This window comes from Triticum urartu, unplaced genomic scaffold, assembly GCF_056163025.1.
Source record: "Triticum urartu cultivar PI428250 unplaced genomic scaffold, HENAU_Tu73 scaffold2, whole genome shotgun sequence".
NCBI lineage: Eukaryota > Viridiplantae > Streptophyta > Magnoliopsida > Poales > Poaceae > Triticum > Triticum urartu.
The window spans coordinates 6,670,904-6,680,186 of record NW_028260368.1 but is presented as its reverse complement, the minus strand read 5'-3'; the positions used below and the strand labels follow the sequence as shown (position 1 = coordinate 6,680,186).

At 33.9% G+C, this 9,283-nt stretch overlaps 3 non-coding genes across 3 annotated transcripts; 1 reads left to right on the top strand and 2 right to left on the bottom strand.

Annotated features, from left to right (window-relative positions):
* Positions 1-3,109: 3,109 nt before the first annotated feature.
* Positions 3,110-3,182, bottom strand: TRNAF-GAA (transfer RNA phenylalanine (anticodon GAA)). Its single transcript has one exon. It is a non-coding gene; the product is annotated as a tRNA-Phe (tRNA).
* A 1,667-nt stretch (positions 3,183-4,849) lies between these two features.
* On the top strand, positions 4,850-4,922 carry TRNAT-UGU (transfer RNA threonine (anticodon UGU)). Its single transcript has one exon. It is a non-coding gene; the product is annotated as a tRNA-Thr (tRNA).
* Positions 4,923-6,141: 1,219 nt separating this feature from the next.
* Positions 6,142-6,228, bottom strand: TRNAS-GGA (transfer RNA serine (anticodon GGA)). Its single transcript has one exon. It is a non-coding gene; the product is annotated as a tRNA-Ser (tRNA).
* Positions 6,229-9,283: the final 3,055 nt, after the last annotated feature.

The window sequence follows — 9,283 nt, the reverse complement described above, 5'->3', positions numbered from 1 at the left end:
AGTATAGTTTTCATTTTCTCATTAGTATTTGTTTATAGACTGGATAGGCGCCTGCGACATAGAATAGAGATAAAAGCATTACCAAAGGCTCATTCATCGAAAATCAAAATCATACAGACAGGAAAAGAAAAACGAATTTCTATCAAATCAATAGAAGAAAGGATCCTTTCCCTGATTTGAATCCCGTCCTCCTTCAAATAGGATATCTCTAGACTTCCCTATAATAACTGCAATGATTTTATCCATTTTGCGAATTCCTACTTTGTTTTAAGTATATTTATTACTTTGTTTATAGATACATTATGTAAATTGATCAACTTTAAATAGAAAAAATAAAGTAAAGAGTAAATAAGAAAACAGAATATTCTGTCTCATAGTTCTGAAATAGAGTTCTTTATTTTTATTTTATAGTATTACTTCTCATTAATTATACTGCATAGATTAGTCCTACTATCTTAATTAGGTTCTAATTTAGTAGTATTCTCATTTTTATTTAATAGTCTCTTATTATTTTATTATTAAATATTAAATAAAGGATAGAGCTATTCTTTTTTCTAGAGATTCTAGAGAAAGCGAGACAAAGTGAAACGAGAAAGTTTTCTTTATATAAGAATTAGATCTACATACACCATATCTAAATAGAATGGAAATCCAAAAGAAAGGGAGTTGGGATTCCATTGGATGAATCTTTAAAGAAGATGCAGCACAGAGGAAACAAAGGCTAAACTTAAACTAAGCGCTTTTGTTTGAACAAAAAAGATTCTTGTTTCACCGAGGAAAAGAGAGAAGTTCTGGATAAATTGACAATGCTGAATTGAATTGACTAATTTAAGTTCCGCCTATTCCACATTAATGGGAGTACATTATGTTTCTGCTTCACGAATATGATATTTTTTGGACATTTCTAATAATAGCAAGCCTTATTCCTATTTTGGCATTTTCGATTTCAGGACTTTTAGCCCCGGTTAGTGAAGGACCAGAGAAGCTTTCTAGTTATGAATCGGGTATAGAACCCATGGGAGGGGCTTGGGTACAATTCCGAATACGCTATTATATGTTTGCGCTCGTTTTTGTTGTTTTTGATGTGGAAACCGTCTTTCTATACCCTTGGGCAATGAGTTTCGACGTATTGGGTGTATCCGTTTTTATCGAAGCTTTGATTTTCGTGCTTATCTTAGTTGTTGGTTTAGTTTATGCATGGCGAAAAGGAGCCTTGGAATGGTCTTAACTGAATATTTAGACAAAAAAAAAGAAGGAAAAAGATTCTATTGAGACAGTTATGAATTTGATTGAGTTTCCCTTACTTGACCAAACAAGTTCCAATTCTGTTATTTCAACTACACCAAATGATCTTTCGAATTGGTCAAGACTCTCCAGTTTATGGCCCCTTCTATACGGTACCAGTTGTTGTTTCATTGAATTTGCTTCATTAATAGGCTCACGATTCGACTTTGATCGTTATGGATTGGTACCAAGATCAAGTCCTAGGCAAGCAGACCTAATTTTAACAGCCGGTACGGTAACAATGAAAATGGCTCCCTCTTTAGTGAGATTATACGAGCAAATGCCTGAACCAAAATACGTCATTGCTATGGGAGCCTGTACTATTACAGGGGGAATGTTCAGTACGGATTCCTATAGTACTGTTCGGGGAGTTGATAAGTTAATTCCTGTGGATGTCTACTTGCCGGGCTGCCCACCTAAACCGGAGGCAGTTATAGATGCCCTAACAAAACTTCGTAAGAAGATATCGCGAGAAATAGTTGAGGATCAAACTCTATCTCAAAATAAAAATAGATGTTTTACTACCAGTCACAAGCTTTATGTTAGGCGCAGTACTCATACAGGAACTTATGAGCAAGAATTGCTCTATCAATCACCATCTACATTAGATATATCTTCTGAAACTTTTTTCAAATCCAAAAGTTCAGTACCTTCCTACAAATTAGTGAATTAGGAGAGGGGCTCTTTTGTGTAGAAAAATAAAAAGCAGGGCAATCTTTCAAACTTGCATCCGAAATGTGAAATATTTATACAAAGAGGGAGAGATGAAGACAATGCAGCAGGGTTGGTTATCTAATTGGCTAGTCAAACATGAGGTGGTTCATAGATCTTTGGGCTTTGATCACCGAGGAATAGAGACTTTACAAATAAAAGCAGGGGATTGGGATTCCATTGCTGTCATTTTATATGTATATGGTTACAATTATTTACGCTCCCAATGTGCTTATGATGTAGCACCCGGTGGATCTTTAGCTAGCGTGTATCATCTTACGAGAATACAATATGGTATAGATAATCCAGAAGAAGTCTGCATAAAAGTCTTTGCCCAAAAGGATAATCCTAGAATTCCGTCTGTCTTCTGGATTTGGAGAAGTGCCGATTTTCAAGAACGCGAATCTTATGATATGGTGGGAATCTCTTATGATAATCATCCGCGCCTTAAACGTATCCTAATGCCTGAAAGTTGGATAGGCTGGCCCTTACGTAAGGATTATATAACCCCCAATTTTTATGAAATACAAGATGCTCATTGAATGATAAGAAATTCATGCTCACTTATACAACACAACTCCAGATTTTATTCAAGTCAAGGAATATTTTTAGGTTCTTTTCCTAGATGAAACGGAATACCTATTTATAATTAATTCCTAATTATACAAAAGCATTCCAGATAGACTGAGCAAAAAAAGGGTTTCATTTGGATTCCCCTATTTTGAAAATCGCATATTAATTTCCTTCATATGAACAGAAAAATAGGATGACTCAAAGAAGTTCTCTACCAGGAACTTTGTACCGCGCACATTACTTAGCACAACTAGGAAAATAAGATAAGATAAAGATAAGCAAGACTAAAAAAATATTCGTCGGAATAGCGGAATACAAAATTAAGAAACGCAAAAAAATAAAGGGGAATCTCACCCCCTTCTTTATCATAAAGAAAAGATATATTTTAAAACTTCTTTAAAAAGAAAAAGAAGTGCCTCTATATTTATATTATAGATTTATCCACTTAGATGAATAAATATTATTAATGAATATGTATCACAATCCATCTCGAGGTATTTGGATCAATACCTATTCGGTGGATCTTTTTTTTTTTTTTCTCTGCCAGGAACCAGATTTGAACTGGTGACACGAGGATTTTCAGTCCTCTGCTCTACCAACTGAGCTATCCTGACCTTTTCTTGTGCATCATCCTAGTAGAGTATTTGTATCTATGTCAATTAAAAGGACTAAAAATTAATTAAAGTATTTCAAATTTTAAATTTGAAAATGGGGGGGGTAGTCCTATGCATTGTGCATGGTTTACTTAAATAAAACTTAAAAATAGAGTGAATAACCAAGATTTCTTGCCGATACTCTAATAAAAAAGAAATCTATTCAATGAATAGGATAAGATCCATTGAGTTCTCTTCGCATTCCTTTGTGAAAGAGTAGAATGAGAAAGCTAATGAATCTTAAACCCATTGCATTGATAAAAAGAAAAAAAAGTGCATTGATAAAAAGAAAAAAAAAAAGAGGATAAATAATAATAATATAGTATAGTTAGGGAATAAAAGAGGATTTGGGGATAGAGGGACTTGAACCCTCACAACTTATAAAGTCGACGGATTTTCCTTTTACTAGAAATTTCATTGTTGTCAGTATTGACATGTAGAATGGGACTCTCTCTTTGTCCTCGTCCGATTAATCCACTTTTTTAAAGATCTCGAAAACTTTGAATTTTAATTGAAGAATTTGATTATTCAATATTCGATTGGAGTGGATTCACAATAATGAAAAAAAAAAATTATGATATGAGTTTTTTATTTCATAATCATTATCATTTCTAATTTCATTTTTAAAAAAGATAAAGAACCTATATTATAATTAGAATATAATATGAGTTCTGTGATTAATCGTTTGCTATGTCAGTATCTATACGTGTTTATTAAATGTATAAGGTATAAAACCCCTCTTTCTCTAATTTAGAACTAGAAGGAATTCCACTAACAACACAACGTAATTAACTCGATTCGTTAGAACAGCTTCCATTGAGTCTCTGCACCTATCCTTTTCCTTTGTATTCTAGTTCGAGAACCCCTTGTTTTCTCAAAACACGGATTTGGCTCAGGATTGCCCTTTTTTAATTCCAGGGTTTCTCTGAATTTGGAAGTTACCACTTAGCAGGTTTCCATACCAAGGCTCAATACAATCAAGTCCGTAGCGTCTACCGATTTCGCCATATCCCCATTTCCCTCTTCTTTGAGACCAGGATTCCTTGTGTAATTTCATCCATCTCTTAGTTTTTTTTTTGAATCATTGAGTTCATCACTCAACGTAGTCTAGCAGTTCAGTTCGACTCTATTTGAGAGACCTCGCTTGCTTATTGCAATTCAGAATTGAATTGATTCTATCCTTGATGTATTTGCAATTCAATCCGAATCAATATATCCAAAAGTTTTTATCTCCCCCACCTCCCGTCTTACTTTTTTATAGTATTCAAAATTATACTATAACGCTTGATATTTATTCTTTTTTTCTAATCAGAATTAGCAATTTTATTTACTCTGACTCTATGTTCCCCTTAGTGAAATATTAATCCTCAAATTATTAACAAATAATAAAGTCTATAATGATCGAATGAAAATACCAATAAATTCTATAATTTTATTTTTTAATATCCTATAGTTAAGCATATCAAGCTAACTTTATCTTTAAGAAGTTTTAGTATTTTTTTATTTTTATAAGTATAACTTCAAATTTAGAACTAGTTAATAGCTAAGATTAATAACTAATATCTGAGATTTTACGGATTTCCTATACTATACCTATTTCTATTTGTTACACTATTTCCGTTATGTAAGCCCACTTAGCTCAGAGGTTAGAGCATCGCATTTGTAATGCGAGGGTCATCGGTTCAAATCCGATAGTCGGCTTTTTTTTCTCTATCGATGTTCTACGAACAAGAATCTCTTTTTTTCCGAATTAAATGGAGAATCCAGGATCTTTTATGTTTTTTACCTTACAATTTTGCTAGATACAAAACAATAAAATAAATAATATATATACAAAAAAAAAAGATTTTGATGAAATTCCATTTTTTGGGGTACTTTAGTTGATTTTACTCTGTTTATCCTGTAGTTTAATTCAGTTTTAATTTCGATGTATTCTGTAATGTAAATACAATGAAATTAATTGTGTAAAATGAAATTTCAATAAAATAAAAAAAGGAGTCTTCATGTCCCGTTATCGAGGACCTCGTTTAAAAAAATACGCCGTCTGGGAGCTTTACCAGGACTCACTAGAAAAAACACCTAAATCCGGAAGTAATCTTAAAAAAAAATTCAATTCTGGGAAAAAGGAGCAATATCGTATTCGTCTTCAAGAAAAACAGAAATTGCGTTTTCATTATGGTCTGACAGAACGACAATTACTTAGATATGTACATATCGCTGGAAAAGCAAAAAGGTCAACAGGCCAGGTTTTACTACAATTACTTGAAATGCGTTTGGATAATATCCTTTTTCGATTGGGTATGGCTTCAACCATTCCTGGGGCCCGCCAATTAGTCAACCATAGACATATTTTAGTTAATGGTCGTATAGTCAATATACCAAGTTTTCGTTGCAAACCCCGAGATATTATTACTACGAAAGATAACCAAAGATCAAAAGGTCTGGTTCAAAATTATATTGCTTCATCGGACCCGGGGAAATTGCCAAAGCATTTGGCGATTGACACGTTGGAATATAAAGGACTAGTAAATAAAATCCTAGATAGGAAGTGGGTCGGTCTCAAAATAAATGAGTTGTTAGTTGTAGAATATTACTCTCGTCAGACTTGAACTTAACGAAAAAAGGAAAGGTTCATAGAATTTTCTTCCCCTTCCCCTTTCCCCGAACTAAATCGCCCTAAGACCATTACCATTAATTTGTATTTTCCCATCAACTAGCTAAAATTGATTAACCCTAGGATTAGGATCCTTTTTTCTTTTTTCCTCTATGTGTATTTTACATACCACAGTAATTTGCTATAGAGAATTTCTAATTTCTATTAAATCAAAATAAGATAATATAAGATATTATATTATTGCTGGAAAAAATTGTTATTTGATTTGATACATTGTGATCCTTAACGTTGATGAATTAAGAAAAACGGAAAGAGAGGGATTCGAACCCTCGGTAAACAAAAGTCTACATAGCAGTTCCAATGCTACGCCTTGAACCGCTCGGCCATCTCTCCTACATAACTTATTATGGAAAATAAACTGAGTGAATAGCGAGTTTTCTTATTCCTGCAGTACAGGTACAACCGCAACCACTCGGGGGTTCCATAGTTCTATTGGAAAAATTCCTTTTGATCTAAGTGGAAGGATACAGGATTTTTTACTAGAAATTGCGCTCGCTATAAAATAAAAGTTTTAATTTGGGTTTTCCCGCAACTAAAGAAAAAGAAAATGGAAGAATTCTTCTTATTGCATAATAAAATAAAGAAACCTTAGAATTCCGTTTGCATAAGATACGCTACACCATACTATCGAAATCAAAAATAGGGTATGAGACAATTAATAACTTTGAAAACACGAAATAGTTGATAACATAAGTTGTTGTTCAGAAATAGGAAAAAAGTGGAATGAAATCCAGTCTTAGTCAAATATTTCATATCTCTTCGTGTCCAAGCAGAAGGAAAAGGATACAATTTGAGCTGAGCGGAAAATCCATATCTCTCTTATCCATTTAAAGCATATGGATTTAGAGTAGAGCATATGGATCAATCTATTTATAATTATAAGAATCGAATGTGTTTGTTTTTATGTTATTTTGTGAAGGAATGAAAACAATTCTATATAGAATGGGTTGGGAATTATGCCTAGATCCCGTGGAAATGGAAATTTCATTGATAAGACCTCCTCAATTGTAGCCAATATTTTATTGCGAATAATTCCGACAACCTCAGGAGAAAAAAAGGCATTTACTTATTATAGAGATGGTGCGATTTGACTCTTTTTTTTGCTTTTTTTTAGCCCTACCTATACCTCAGTCTTACGAAAAAGAGAGGGGGGTTGGCATAGAGAGAACCAAATTTGTAAAGCAAACAAACCCACGCTTCGGGAAGGTGAGGCGAACTAACAATTCCTTCCGTCGTGTATCCTCGATTGATGCGGCTTCAGATACTTCAATTGTAGATTTGAGTATTGAGCGAAAGGTTACACCTACAGGATATGGTATGGTATGGATTACAGGCCAATCCTACTCTATTAGTATCCGTAGGCAGCATAGGGGAGAAAAGCACTACACCTAGAAATAGGAATCAACAAGAGAAAAACTTTGTTAGAAATTACCCCTTTCCTGATCGGTATCAGGGCTGGGAAGAATGGTTGGGATAACAAACAACCATCAGGTTTGTACTTTGGATACCCCTATAACCATCAAAGATCGTTGAAGTAGCTAATTCCTCTAAATAGGAGGCGTTGAGAACAAAGAAATTATTGGAGCTATCGTTTTCCTCTAGCATTAATAGAATTCATTGGTGTTAAGAAAAACCTCTTGTGGGAAGGTTGGCTAGAGATTTCTTGGAAAAATACCAGCCCCTTTCGGTTCATAATGAGACGGGACTAATTCTATTTTGATTCTATAGATTATTTCGCTTAGTACTATTATGTACAGAAGGGAGGAGCCGTATGAGATGAAAACCTCATGTACGGTTTTGGAACGGAGATTTTTTGAATAGAATGAACGACCGTAACGGATGTTGGCTCAATCCGAAGGAAATTATGCGGAAGCTTTGCAAAATTATTATGAAGCTACGCGACTAGAAATCGATCCCTATGATCGAAGTTATATACTCTATAACATAGGCCTTATACACACAAGCAATGGAGAGCATACAAAGGCTTTGGAATATTATTTCCGGGCACTAGAACGAAACCCCTTCTTACCGCAAGCTTTTAATAATATGGCCGTGATCTGTCATTACGTGCGACTATCTCCACTATAGAAAGAAAAAAAAAAAAGAGAGGATCAAATTTTCTAGTAAATACTAGAAAAAAAGGGCTTTCTACATAGGGATCGTAAAAACAACGATTTTTCCCTATCAGCTGTAGGAAGGAAGGACACTTCACGAGAATCAAAAAACGAAGAAAGTATGGCCTATACTACTACTCTATGGATAAAGTTTCTCAAATTGATAGAGAAAGCACCGTAAAGATCAATTAGTGAGCGACTGGGTCGATACAACTAAAAAAAACTGCTTACTTATCCCATGATATGGGGCAAAATTTAGGAATCCGCTTATGTAATAGAGCCGATCCACTAAGGGATTAAGCAGCGGTGTAGTATCAGATCCCAAAGATAGTAAGTTCTTTTTTCTATTCTTATGGAAAAAAGTCTTTTTCAAGGATTCTATAGAGATTTCATATATGAAACCGGGATAGTTACCTCTCAGAAAATTTGAACGAAGGCTCTATATCTATCTATGCTTCATTCTTCTGAAGGTGGGAAAAAAGATCAAACTGATTATTGATAAAAATTAGGGTTTGAAACTTAGGTAATTAATTTCTTCTGCTTAACCCAAGAACAAATTGGATCGATTTTTGATAAATCGAATTCAGTTAAGATAGGGGAAATTCAGATAGCAATTTCTGAGCCGTATGAGGTAGGAAACTCTCAAGTACGGTTCTAAGGGAAGGAACTTCCTATTCCGACCGAGGAGAACAGGCCATTCTACAGGGTGATTCGGAAATTGCGGAAGCTTGGTTTGATCAAGCTGCTGAATATTGGAAACAAGCTATAGCGCTTACTCCGGGAAATTATATTGAAGCACAGAACTGGTTGAAGATTACGAAGCGCTTTGAATTTGAATAAGACCATGCTCCTTCTTTTTCATAAAATGGGTGGTTTGGTTGTTGATCCATTAATCAAATAAATTAGGTCGTAAGATCGAATCAAGAATTTCATTATATCCATTTCTTATACCTTCTATTTTATATGATATTTCATAAGAATAAACCATAGGGATAGGGTCTAGAATAGAAGTAATAAAGTGAATAAAAAGAGGGGGCAATCTAAATATTGCTAATATATTAGGACCATCTTATTAATAATTCTAATGAGTTATCTTGGAATTTAGAATCAAATAAAAAACCCTATATTATGCTCAAGGAAAGTAGATATAGATAGGAGCTTATGCCCTCAAAAAAAATACACTAGTTTCTTAAATTAAAAATAAAAAAGATTTTTTTCTTACGTCGAGAAATATTTGTTTTTCAAGATAAACAATGTCCGTTAGGCACCTAATC